This window comes from Humulus lupulus, chromosome 6, assembly GCF_963169125.1.
Source record: "Humulus lupulus chromosome 6, drHumLupu1.1, whole genome shotgun sequence".
In the NCBI taxonomy this organism is placed as follows: Eukaryota; Viridiplantae; Streptophyta; class Magnoliopsida; order Rosales; family Cannabaceae; genus Humulus; species Humulus lupulus.
Genome location: NC_084798.1, coordinates 161,608,678 through 161,622,561, shown reverse-complemented (window position 1 = coordinate 161,622,561; position 13,884 = coordinate 161,608,678).

Genomic DNA, 13,884 nt, shown 5'->3' with positions numbered 1-13,884 from the left:
CCGGGCTACTTCTTCCTCTAAGGCTTCAGCCCGGGTTGTTCCTAGGCGTCTTTGCTTCTGGGACTTTGCAGGAACGCTTTTATCCAGATGAAGGGTGTGCATGATGACACTTGGGCTGATTCCCACCATGTCCTCGTGTGACCACGCAAACACATCCAGGTTGTCCTACAGAGATTTAGTCAGCTCCGCCTTCCTCTTACTACAGAGGTTTTTCCCGAGCTTGACCATCCGTGAAGGATTCTGTAGATCGATGTTTATTTCCTCGAGCTCCTCAATAGCCTGGTGCTCGGATCTGTCCTCCCCTATTCGGGGGTCAATATCCTCACTCAAGACGATATTTTCCCCTTCGGCGCTCTGAGGTTTTTCAATCCCAGGATCAGCTAAGGGTTCCTGAGATTCCTCTCCACCATCTTGGATGGCCATTGCTAGCTACCCGGGTTTCGATTTTCCCTTCTTGGAAATGTTGTAGCATTCCCTAGCAACGATCTGATCGCCATGGACAGTGCATATTCCCGTGGAAGTAGGGAAGTTCATCACGAGGTGGCGAATGGAAGTGACGGCCTCAAAGGCTATGAGCGTGGGTCGTCCCAGAATTGCATTGTATGCAGCGGAGCAGTCGATGACCACGAACTCGAGGAGTTTGGAGACAGTCCGAGGTCCTTCTCCTAGGGTGATCACCAGCTCGATAGTCTCTATTGCCGCTGATCCTTCTCCCGAAAAACCATACAGCATCTTGGGGGTCGCCTTCAGCTTTGCGATAGTCAAACCCATCTTCTCCAGCGTGGACCGGAATAGAAGGTTGACCGAGCTCCCATTATCGATCAGCACCCTCCTAACCCTCCGGTTAGCGAGCTGAACTGCTACGACCATAGGGTCGTTGTGAGGGAACTGGACATGGTCCGCATCTTCTTCTGTAAAAATGATCGGTTGCTTCTCTAGTCGCTGCTGCTTTGGCAGGCGCTGGTCCGGGACGAACTCTGCTCCATTATGTGTCTTGAGTTCATTTACGTACCTCTTCTGGGCACCCCTGCTCGTGCTAGCCATATGCGGACCTCCAGATATTGTGGAAATCGCTCCTCCTATCCCGGGAGGAGGGACGTCCTGATCTACCCGAGACCCGGGCTGACTGACCTGGACTTCCAGAGTAGGTCGACTTGCTGGAACCTGGTTCTGCGCGTACTGGGCCAAGGGGCCGGCTCGGATGAGAGTCTCGATCTCATCTTTCAAATGCTTGCAATCATCGGTATTTTGGCCAACATCGTTGTGAAAACGGAAAAATTTGGAGGTGTCTCTCTTCCCCTTCTGGTGCTTCAACGGCTTTGGCCTCTTCCAGGGGAGGCGAGTAGAGTTAGCTAGGAAGATATTCTCCCTAGACTGGGTGAGCTCAGTATAAGTTGCGTAGACAGGCTTGAACTTGTCTGCGGACTTATTCTTCTTTGGGCCGTGCTGGTCGTTCTCGCCGTTCCCTTTTCTTTTGCCTCCACCGAGCTAGTTATTCTGTGTGACATTTTGGGTCGCTGCCACGTCCTCCGTCCCCACTCTAGCGGGCTACTCAGGGACCTGGCTGGTTCCTGCAGCTGAGGCTTCAGCCTCCTCCAAGTTGATCCATTCCTGGGCCCTATTAAGGAATTCGTTCACTGAGCTAACTCCCTTCCTTTGTATATCTTTCCAGAGCTCCCCTCCGACGAGGATTCCAGTTCTCAGGGCCATGAGCTTAAAGCTGTCATCCCTGTCTCTGGCTCGAGCAGCGACGTTCGCGAACCTGCTCAGGTAAGCCTTCAGAGTTTCGTCGAGCTGCTGCCTCACGTTGGCCAGAGAATCGGCCTTGACGCAGGCGGCCTGGGAGGCTCGAAATGCCCTTTTGAAATCAGCAAAGAATTCTTTCCAGGAGCTGATTGATTGCCTTTTGCTTTTCTTGAACCACTGCCTGGCTGGTCCAGTCAGTGTGGAGGGAAAGATTAGACATCTCAGCTCGGGGCCAATGTTGTGGGCCATCATCAGGGTGTTGAACATCCACAGATGATCCGATGGATCTCCGTCTCCATTGAACTTAGACAGGTGCGGCATACGGAAACCAGGTGGGTAAGCCGTTGCTGCTATGCTAAAGGCGAAGAGCTCCATCTCGTCCCCTGAATCATATTCATCTTTTTCTTTCTCTGACAGGAGCTTCCTCATCAGCTCCTCCATCTGAGCCAGGCGCTCGAGGGTTTGGTCCTGATTTCCTTGGTTATTACAGGGCTGTTCAACAGCTCCGGATCCATTGTACATATTTGGTGGGTTATTGCCCCTCCTATCTTGAGATAGGTTATTTGGGGCATTCCCGCCGTTAAGTACTTCGGACAGGGCTCCCCCTGAACGAGCATGGCTACCACCTCCTTCTAGCTCTCCTCTGTGAGAGTTAAGGCGATCTCGTAGGTCGCCCCATTGGGTGGCTTGAGGACTTTGTACCGAGCATAAACGCTGGCGCAGGTCTCCGCCAGAGAGGTCGCTCCGGCGACTGCCGGTCCAGTAGCTCCCGTTAGAGAGGCTCAGAGTCCGCCTTTGGTGGTGAAGATCCGAGCTTCCTCTCGACGCCCTGCAACGTCAGGAAGGCCCTGCAAATGGCGGGTCTCTCCTGCTACTTCTATAGGCCGGAATATCTTGGACGGGCCAAGGAGGAGATGGATATCTTATTGGAGACGGAGGATACCTGACTGGAGAGGCGATCCTGGTTCTGTCAGGACGGATGAGGTTAGGTGGGAGCCTCTCTGCCCTGCCAACCTGCGGGTCCCGCGCCTGGCGATCAAGACGAGGCGCAGGACGGCTGTTGGGGACGGGCTGATGTTGCGAGCCCTCCCCGTATCTCCTGCTAGAATTTCCTCGAGCTCTCCTGGACGCGCTCGAGGCTGGTTGGGAGCTGGGAGTTGAAGTTCTAACCGAACGGCTGTACTGCTGTTGTCCGGCGCTAGGCATTTCTCCGAAGTTTGCCTCTCGATGGTGCGATGAAGGAGTGGAGTTGGCTGTCGGAAGTCTGTCCGAGCAGATATGCCTGGACCGATTACCCCGGCGAGACTTAGGAGCCTCGCCTTGCCTCTCTCCAACGTTAGCGTCGGTTGTGAGAGGGGGTAGTTGGGCCAGCACGTCTTTGATCTGCTGATTAGCTATTGCTAGCTGCCTCCTTAGCTGAGCATTCTCCATCTCCATAGCCGTGTAATAACCTGGGTTTGGATTAGGTGGCCAAGGCGCCGAACTTCCAGTGTCATCTTGGCCCGCCGGCTGTTTTCCTGGCCGCTGTTGGACCTCAGGAATTTATTCGTCGGGGATGGCGACATGATGAGCCTCCTGCCCATCATGTTGTTCCGTCTCGTTATCGTGTCTGGATCGAGTAGTCACCATGGTTGGATGTTTGCGATAGCACCAATCGAACTTGCTCTCAATGAAAGCACCAAACTGTTGACGCGGTTCTTCGCCAACAGGTAATTAAGAAAAGAAAGAGGAAGGGATTAGTGCTTATGTTGAACCGAAATAGATGAATGATCTTGGAAATGAAATGGTGACACAAAATAAGTTTTTTAGGTGGTTCAAAGGTTAAAATCCTTCTACTCCACCAGTCAGTATTATTGCTATATACAGGGTATTCTTTTACAGGGTATTTTTTACAATATAGAATCCAACCCCTTGTAACTCCCAGGGTCTCCATATTTATAGGAGAAGGCACCTGGGAGTTGGTAAGAAGGTCATCCCGTGACCTTCTTACCTATCATGTCAACTCTATGACATTCATGATTAATTCCTAAACCTGACACATAAGTGTGGTCAAATCAATAGGTAAGGGGATAATGGGCCGCACGGCCCAACCCAGTCGTGGGTGTCTGAATACGCACGTTCATGCTGCGCGTCCGAAAAGTCAGGGATATATCAGACACGTGATGTCTGATATATGCACGTTTACCTTGCGTGGTTGACTTTATAAAGGGTCACAGACTCCAACTCTAGCTCGTACCACGAGCTGGATGCTTCCCTCGACCCGCGGCCTTCAAAATCTAGACTCAGTCCTTAAGAAATCTTGGCGAACCCTTGGCTACCTTGAGCTAAAGAGGTAGGATCTTATGATGGCAGCTCCGGTCTTGGGGATGTCCACATGGTAGTCATAATTAGGCCGTATCTCAACTCGTTAATCAGCCCGTGGGAAAATCAGGGTGTACAGCTGTGTACTCCCTTGCCCTATCAAGGCTATATATTAATAAAACGATGTTTATCCATACTTGCCCTTGTATGCTCCCTTGTTGCCTATGTATTACTTGTTTGCTATCTTCGTTGGGCCATTGCGTGCCACTTGCCTTGTTGTGTTCTTTGTGTTGTGTGGACGTTCCAAGGAATGACTTGCTTTGTGCTTGCTCATACTTCCTTATTGCCCGTTGCATGTCCAAGATGTGTATGTGGCTAACCACTGAGTTTGTTTGCCTGCAGGTGTCTGTTGTAGGCTGGCTTGCTAGCTTGAAGTGTCTACAAGTGTCGTACGTTCTGTCTACTTTGAGTACCTAAATACCCGGCCCGTGACATCAGGTGTGGCACGTGTGTGGTAGCTTCGGCTCGGCATGGCTTGGCTGGGCGAATGGCAGGCTGCCATGTGGCAGTGTGGGCAATTGCTGAAGGCTTGGGCCTAGTTTGTTTGGGCTTTGTTTTGGACCTAGTTCACCTTCAAAAATGCCACTTTTTCATAATTTTATTCAATTATAATTCTTTCTTTCTTCTTTATTTTTCTTTGTGTCACTATACATTTTATTTCCCGAAAATTGAACACAAATTAAATTAAAATTAATATTTTCCAATATAAAATATATGACAATAAATCCATGAAAATAATTAATTAAAAGTTGATTAATTTTAAACTTTAAGACTAATAAAATGATATTTTTGAGCGCTAATAACTTATCTAAATCCTTTAATGCTCCTAAGGGTAATTCTGTCATTTTCCATGTCCCGCTAATTCCACGAATGCTCCTATGAGTTCCCGTTTAATCCCAACAAGTCTAAATAATTTCTAGATTACTACTCATTACCCGGTAATTCCCGAACACATACTACATTCCTGAAATACCCCTAGGCTCCTCCCGAGGCAGGTGTTCGACCTTGTTGTGACTATTTAACTAAATTGCTCCCTAGGACCGTCTCGGATCATGCTTAACAGATATATCACCACTCACTTGTGGTATCAATCACAATAAACACATAAATCACATTTATGCTCTCAATGGGCTAAAATTATAAATATACCCCTAATAACCAGATGGGGCCCACATCCATATTTGATTCATCTAAACATGGATTTCTAATCATGTAATCATAAAATTCACATATAAACATAATTAAATCAATTACTGGCCTCATGGCACGCTACTCAAGGCCCCAAGCCTTATTAGCATGCTACAGGATGTATCCGTTTGAGCGATATATGAAGAACTATAAAAATTATGTCAGGAATAAGGCGCGCCCTAAAGGTTCTATAGCGGAGGGTTATGTTGCCGATGAAGCTTTGACTTTTTGTTCGTAATAAATTCAGGACGTAGAGACTAAATTTAATTGTCTAGAAAAAAAATGTGAATATTGTTATTCCTAAAAGACAGTTGTCAGTTTTTGATTCTCAATGTCGTCCCAATAGCAAAAAGAAAATCACATCCCTTGACTATCTTCATCTAAAAGGTGCTTTGTACTCAACAATTGCCCCAAAATCCAACCATATATGGAGTAAGTAGCTCAACACATATATGAATTCATTACAAAAAAAATCATAGCCAACTACTATCTTACCTTAATCCTTGTGTTATACAGTGCATGCCTTCGAGAAAATTCAAACATAAATCTTCAAAAAGATTTCCCTAGTTGGTTTAAATTGAAGGTAAATTATCGAAACTGTAGAATTCTTACGAAATTAAAATCGATTAATACTCATCTCATTGTGTGCTCTTTTTTTGTGCCATACTCTATACATTTGTCGTTTGCGACAAGTAGAGTCAACAGAGTGTATTGATGAATTATTTTATTTCGGAAACTGGTCCAATCAGAATGCATACTCCTACACTTCTTGCATTGTTAATAGTGTGAATTTTTTTGTATATAGTTGTGACGAAAGACGCACCACTCAAAATAGTGGTGTTTTGGTGCCAGGGACCAATGATTTCACTTTCTATGGCCAAATTGAGGAGATTGTAGAGTTATGTTATTCCCATGGTTACTACGTAGTATTTTTTCGATACAAATGGTTCAACACTGATGTAAGCAAGGGTCCAAAATGTGACTGAGAATAACATCACTAGTATCATGATTAATTATGAATGGTAGAAGAACGAGAAGTTTATTCTCACCACTCAAGCAAAACAAGTTTTGTACTTGGAAGATCCTTCAAAAAACGAAAAGAGAGGGCAGTAGAAGAAGTCAATCATCAAAGGATCTGTGATCGCCCAAGTATCGATGATGAGAATGAGGTTGATGTCGTGCATGATAGTACTTCATCAAATTTTGTACTCACTAGGGAATTAGGAGAGTTGGAGGTTATGCCTTTGATCGACCTGGTCACACTAGCATAATTAGGGAAACATCTAGATCTGTTTCGAATGTGGATGATGATTTCATCAATGACGATGATGATGACAAAATTAGTGAAGATGATTTAGAAAGTACATATGATGATGTAGGAATCAACATTAATGAGGAATAATATTTTCTTGTGATTATTCTTATTGTATGTTTAATGTGTATGTTTTAATTTCAAGACTTTTCAATCAATATATGACTTTTCTCAACAATGTTTGTTTTTCAATAGTTTCCAATGCATTACAAAATTTTTAATGTGGATTCCCTACATTATATTACTATTATTTTATAACTGATTTAAAATTAATAATTATATAAACTATAAAGATATGTCTGCTGTTGCTCGTTCTCATGGCAGTGATAAAGCAGGTGATCCTCCTCTAGATCCTACGCGAGTGCCTACTTCCTGTGAGACAGGAAATATATTATAATTAATCTATTTCTTATCAATAAATGACAAATCTTTATTATTTTATTCAATTTAATTTTATTGTTTAATTAAAATATGCAGCGGCTGCCGCGAAAAGAAGAGATTGGTATTGATCCAAAAATTTTCAACAACTCGTAGATGACAATAAAGGTCTGTTGACTCTACAATTTGATTTGAAGGAGGGAAGCTACAAAGCAGTTGGTGATTAGTGGACAATGTTCATGAGACTTATTGATCACCATGTTTTTTTATATTATCAACTTATTCACACATAATGTTTTTTATAATTTCAAAATTCTAACAAGTACGACTGTTTTTTGAAGAAATTTTTCATTTTTCCCCGAGCTCTCCCTGACTGGCAATTGGCATTGAGCGAGAGTTTCAGGATCTCTACAAGGATAGAAAAGGTCACAAGAAAAAACACTTCGATGAACATGGAGGGTATGATGATATCGAGACAGCCAGAAAGAATCCACCAGAGGACATGGACAACGAGAGTTGGCAGAAGTTGGTTGACCTTTTCACCACTCCACAGTTCATGGCACGATCAATGGCAAATGCTGCCAACAAAGAAAAATAGAAGTATCCAAGTCTCCATGGATCAACCTCTTATGCTTCAGCTCGATTTAAGAAGGTAAATAAAAAGATATAGATAATTTGAAATATTTCAGTTATCTTAATAATAATTTCAATATTTAACTGATATTTTGTTACATTTTGTTTTCTAAAGATGAATCTTCGGACTAAGGAACTGCCCAACATTATTGATATGTTCCATGACATGCACAATAATTTGATACGTGGATGGGAGAACACGAATGCTAAGGATGCATATGTAAATAACTTTCTAAGTTTAGTATATATGTTTATTATTGAATTATATTATGTATTAGTTGTCTTGTTTCTAAACTCCAAGATGCATTGTAGCAAAGTAGTCCAGACACAATCTGAATCCCAATCTGAATCTTTAGGAGGAAGTGCCTCTGTTGATGAGACACGAGTCGTCTCAAAGGTACTTGGTCAACGTCGTGACCACAACCGAGGTATTGGACGCAAGTTGAAGGGAACTAGTACCTTTGCCTTAGGCGCCACCAGATCCTTTTCACAATCAGAGGAATAACCATTTATGTCCACCACAATCGGCCCTCCAATGGTACCAACTGAGTTTTTCTAGTCCATAGTTCAACACTTCAGTCAAGTCATTATGACCTAGAACAACAACTTCCAATAAATGCAACAATTTATGCAAGCTACAAATCCGAACATCCAAGCTCCACAATTTCAGCCTGTGAAATTGGACAAGAATATGACACAGTCCATGATGGCGAACTTTCCAGGCTTGGGCCAATTTCCACCACAACAGCCACAGCCACAACAACAACGATAGTAGCTCGACGATGATAACGAATTTGGGATTAATTTAGATTACATTTAGTTTGGTTATATTATTCTTTTAAATTTATTAATATTTTGTGTTGTTTTTTTATTACATTTTGGAGACTATACTACTTATGTTTGTACTAAGTTGAACAAAATTAATATTATACTAATATCATTTTAATATTAAATATTATTTTATTAAAAACTAATTGGTTTTATTAATTAATTAATATTTAATATTTTATTAAATAAATTTTAATTAATATAATTTTTTAATTATATACCTACAGTAACGACATGTCGTCGCAGTAGGGTGCTCGCTGAACACGAAAATATGAGATTTCGTGACCCTATGGCAACGGCATGTCATCATAGCAGATATATAATCTCAGACACTTTACAGCGATGACATGTCATTGTGGTAGATATTGGCGGTCCACGGACCTTCAGTGATGACATGTGGTCGCTGTAGAAGTTTTTGAAATTCAAAATTTTCAAATTTTGCAACCATCTACAGCCAAAAAAAACAAAAGATTTCCTACTATGACCGACATGTAGTCAATGTAGTAAAACCCTACTACGATGACTGCATTTTGTCGTCGTTGTAGGTCCCTACACATACGGACCTACAATGACGATGACATGTCGTCGCTGTAGGTCTACAGGGACGATTTCTGGATCTACAGCGACGACAAAAGTCATCGTTGTAGACCTATTTTCTTGTAGTGACAATTTGTCCTAACATGTTTCTACACTTTGAACATCTCAATATCACATTTAAGCATGCAAAACTAACAATCAAAATCATTAAACAACCCTAAGCAGAAAAAAAAACTTTATGGTACTCTTAGCATACTAACATGAAAATGGCACAATTATCAACGTGCTCGTTACTCAATGTTTTAAAAATAAAATAAAGAAACAAAACACAACTCATAACCCTAAAATAACCTAGGCCGAAACACTATATGTCCCAACAACAAAGAATCTCTTGCATGTTTCTAAAAATATAAAAGACAAACAATGTCAACATTAATCGACCATATAATAATAGGATGGCTAACCTATCATCATGGATCAAATCATAGCTTATATGAGAACAAGACTTTTCATACTATAACTTTATTAAGATCTGCCATAACCAATAATGGAATTCTTTGATAAGCAAAACCACAAAACAAAACAAAAAATTAACCATCATCGTATAAACATATTTTCTCTTGAAGAAAAAACAAACAAGAATCCAGGTAAGAAAACAACAACATTAAGGATATAGATTCCCATTACCACTCTTATTAGAAATCAAGTACCCAAAACAATGGGCATCCTCATTGAACGACCTAGGGTTGTCGAAACCCACATTAAGAAAAGAGAAGAAAAATCTTACGATGGAGGGGAAGGAACTTAGACTTAAAGGATAAAAAACAAAGAACCAAAACCAAAAGAAGAACACATACCTAGAGATCCTTGAAACCTTTACCTCTTCTCCTCCTTTCTCTCTTTTTCTTTCTCTTTTTCGTGCTCCGCTTTCTCTCTTTCGCTCCAAGATTCGACAGCCACCGAAATGGGTCTCCAAGGTTCACATTCTCTTCTATTTATAACCCCTAGTGACCTAACCCTAAGAAAAGTACTCAAGTGTGAGATGCTTAAATCCTATCCTACAAATTAAGATAAATCCCACAATTTCCTCTCCTTACACCTCACCCAAACCTTATCTACATGTAAACACAACCTAAAAGATAAGCCTTGTCATCTTATCCCAAAAGATAACAATCCATTTTCCTTTCATTTTTATCTTCTTAATTTTTAAAAAATAAAAATAAAACAAACCCACACACACATACAATTCGATACACAAACACACACATGCACACACACACACTTACTAAATAAAAATGCAACCTATTCTAATCACATAATGTGGTCACACTTAAAAAAAATGTAACACTAATAATTAAATGATTATGACACAATTATTCCAAATAATCAATTAAATTATGATTCACACAAAACATACATTTCAATTATTTTCTAAAAATCAAACAATTAACTAAAACATAACAATTAAACAAGTAAATTAAAAAAAAAATGGATGACTACAAGACTGGATTCACTGACTGGAAGAGAACCAATAGTTAATTCTATTAAAGGTCCTTCCTTTGCTAGTCTATTAATTCTATCCAAACCAATATGCCCTAATCTCAAATGTCATAGATATGATTCACTGTCGCAATCAGTCTTTTGACGATTAATAGACCTTGGGTTCGTAACTTTAAATATTTCAGAGTTGTATACAAATCGCTCTTTTGCCTAGAGTTTATACAGCCCATCATCAGATTTTGCATGACATATTTCAATACAAGATCTTGAGATAACAATCGAATTATTATTGAAAGAAATATCAAATTCTTGTTCATGCAACATAGAAATAGAAATTAAATTTATAGTAAATCCAAGAATAAAATAAACATTGTCCAAAATAAGAAAATTATTTTTATCAAATTCTAAATGGGCAGTTCCAATTGCTTTGGCAGAGACGACTTGACCACTGCCAACCCTCATAATAACCTCCTCATCAGCAAGCTCCCACGAAGAACTAAGAATTTGTAAAGAAAAGCAAACATGGTTAGTGGCACTAGAATCAACAATCCAGGATGATGTATCTTCTACCAAACAGGCTTCTAAAACAAGTACATCATATTTACCTTTCTTATTCTCTTTTAGGTGTGAGGGATACGTAGGACAGTTTCTCTTCCAATGACCCTCAACCCCACAATGAAAGAATGTCCCTTTGGGTTGATTTTTCTTGGAAGTTTTGTTATCCTTATTCTCTTTGTTCTCCTTGCCTTTAGATGAATTTTTAGGCTTAATTTTCGTGTTTGTCATTGTTCTTTTCATTGGATTTATTTCTCTTCTTATTTTCCCTTTTGAAGAGGATGGTTTAGAATCAACAACATTTACTTCTTCCACTATTGAATTACTCATATTGAGTGGTTCAAAAGTCTGCAACTCATTTAATAGCTGAGTCATATTATACTCCAACTTGTTTATAACATAGTTGGTAGTAAATGTGGAAAAAGCTAGTGTGAGTGATTCAAGTTTCAGGCTAACGTGAGTCCTCTCATCAATGGTTTCTCCATGAACTTCCTCATCATGCATTGTATTGATCATGTTTAGAACATGTTTTCTGACAGAAACTCTTTTCTTCATTTTCATGTATATATAGGCTCTAGTAGCCTCATGTCTACATTAATCAGACCACTATCCAAACATGGCTTGAAGAGACTCCCATATTTCATATGCAATCTCCATGTCTTCATGCTTCTTTCTTAGTACATGTAGCATTTAGCCGTTTTGTTGGACAAAATCCAAGCATCATACTTCTCCCTATCAGTTTTGCGAGTAGTGGTAGCATGAACCTCAGGAAATTTCTTAGTGAAGACAAACTTGTGGTTCTCACAAATCAACACAATGTTCATATTTGATTTCCATTTCATAAAATTATTACCAGTGAAATTTTCATTTGCAAGGAAACTAGTAACAGGGTTTGAGTTATTCATCATTGCTTAAATAAATAAACAAAACAAAAAATAAATTCGACATATATTATGAATATTAGTAAGTTTTTGGAATAGTAAATACGATGCATGAATGCAACAAATTTAAATAACACATAAAAATAATTATTACTAATTCCATAATAAATTAATTTATAAATTATTGGACCAACCTTAGTGTTTACCGAGATTTTCGGAAACTATATTAATGAATATTAAATAAGATTAATGATATGGAATGTGGAATACAAAAACAAGGATTTTACGTGGTTGGGGCGTTAATGAGCCTTAGTCCACGAGTCAGTTGTATTAGAGCATGGAAAGTCATTTACAATGGAGTTTTTCCCTATGTTTTGACAGAGTAACTGTCTGTAAGTCGAAGAGCGATCCCTTCCCCAACGCTCTATCGCTTGTATTTATAGGCCCATAGGAGCACTGGGTTTGGGCCGGGCATGACTCGGGCCCACCAAAGATATGGATACCCTTGGCTTCTCTGGCGGAAGCCCAGTACAAAGGATAAAAATACAAAAGACTAAGAACTATTAAGGCCCAATAGGGCGGCCCAAGGACTATATTTCGCCTGAAAAAATGGGGCTTTTGGTCTGGGCACTCCGAGTAACGAGGCAGATTCAGGGGGCAAAGCCAGTCAGTGCACTGGCAGCGCAGGTCTGAACCAGCGGCGTGCAATCCCGAGGTGGCCTTTTTCGTAGGTGAAAAGTGGGGACAACCCCCACGCGTCGTGGGGCGACTTTAGGGTCACGGTTGCCTTTTCTTGCCAACGGGGAGGGCTTGACCCGGGTTCATTTACCTCTGTCCCTCTCCGTTTACCACAAACTCAGACCGTTTACAGGCTCCGGGACCGTTTTGCATACACCTCGGTCGTAATCCCAACTGGCCATACGTCTCCCGGACTATCGTCTTGGATCATCCATCCTGGACACCGTCTGGATCTGGATCCCACTTGGGTCGTCATTCCCGATCATCCCCCTGCTAAGTGGGCCTGGGCTAGGCCCAAATCCAATTGCCCAAAGTATGGGCCTGGACCACCGTCTCGGGCCCAAGGCAGGAAATGGGGATAACACTTAGGTATGTCAAACTAATCTCAAATTAATTTTGAGACAATTACCAAATCCATAAGTGAAAACTTAAAATCAACTATTTTCTCTTTTGACTTACGAACAACCGCTAGTTTGGTCAAGGTTAACTAGTCCGCTCGAAAGCCTACTTAACTTTGGTGAGTGTATCCCATTATTTTAGATTAATGCCTTAACTCAAGAGTGTACCTTAGGGTCAGTTAAACTTGAAATACATCATTCAATCCTGTTGTTTGAAGAAGTTAACCTTGAATAATATCACAGTCAAAAACCCTCCTTAGGGGGACGCAAAAAAAGGTGCCTCGAGAACCATTCCATGAAACATCAGCGTTAACTAATAATGGAGACCATAGGAGTTATTGTTATGACTCCTGCTCCCACTCACTATTTTAGAATATGTGTTTTCTCAAAACATTTTATGCTTTTAATTAATTAAATTAATCAAATTAATTTACCAAATGATATTCCAATAATTACTAATCTCATTAAGCATTTAATCATTAAATAAGATATAATCAAACTACTAAATAGGCCCTTAAACTATCTAGTTAATAAATGCTCTAATTATTAAGAATATCATTTGCCAATCTAATAAAATTAATTATAAAATAGGTCTTGAAATTAACACTTAAAATAAATTTACCGCTTCGTTCAAGATTAATTATATGACTTATTTAATGCATATAATCAAATAGAATGGCGTAACCAAAACATGTTACTACTCGATATGAGATGCATGCTTTAATTAAATATTGTGTGGGTAATATGTATCACATGTTATAATGCATAACAATGTTACTAAACACATTTAATACATTCAACCATTTAAATAAATAAATACAATAAATAA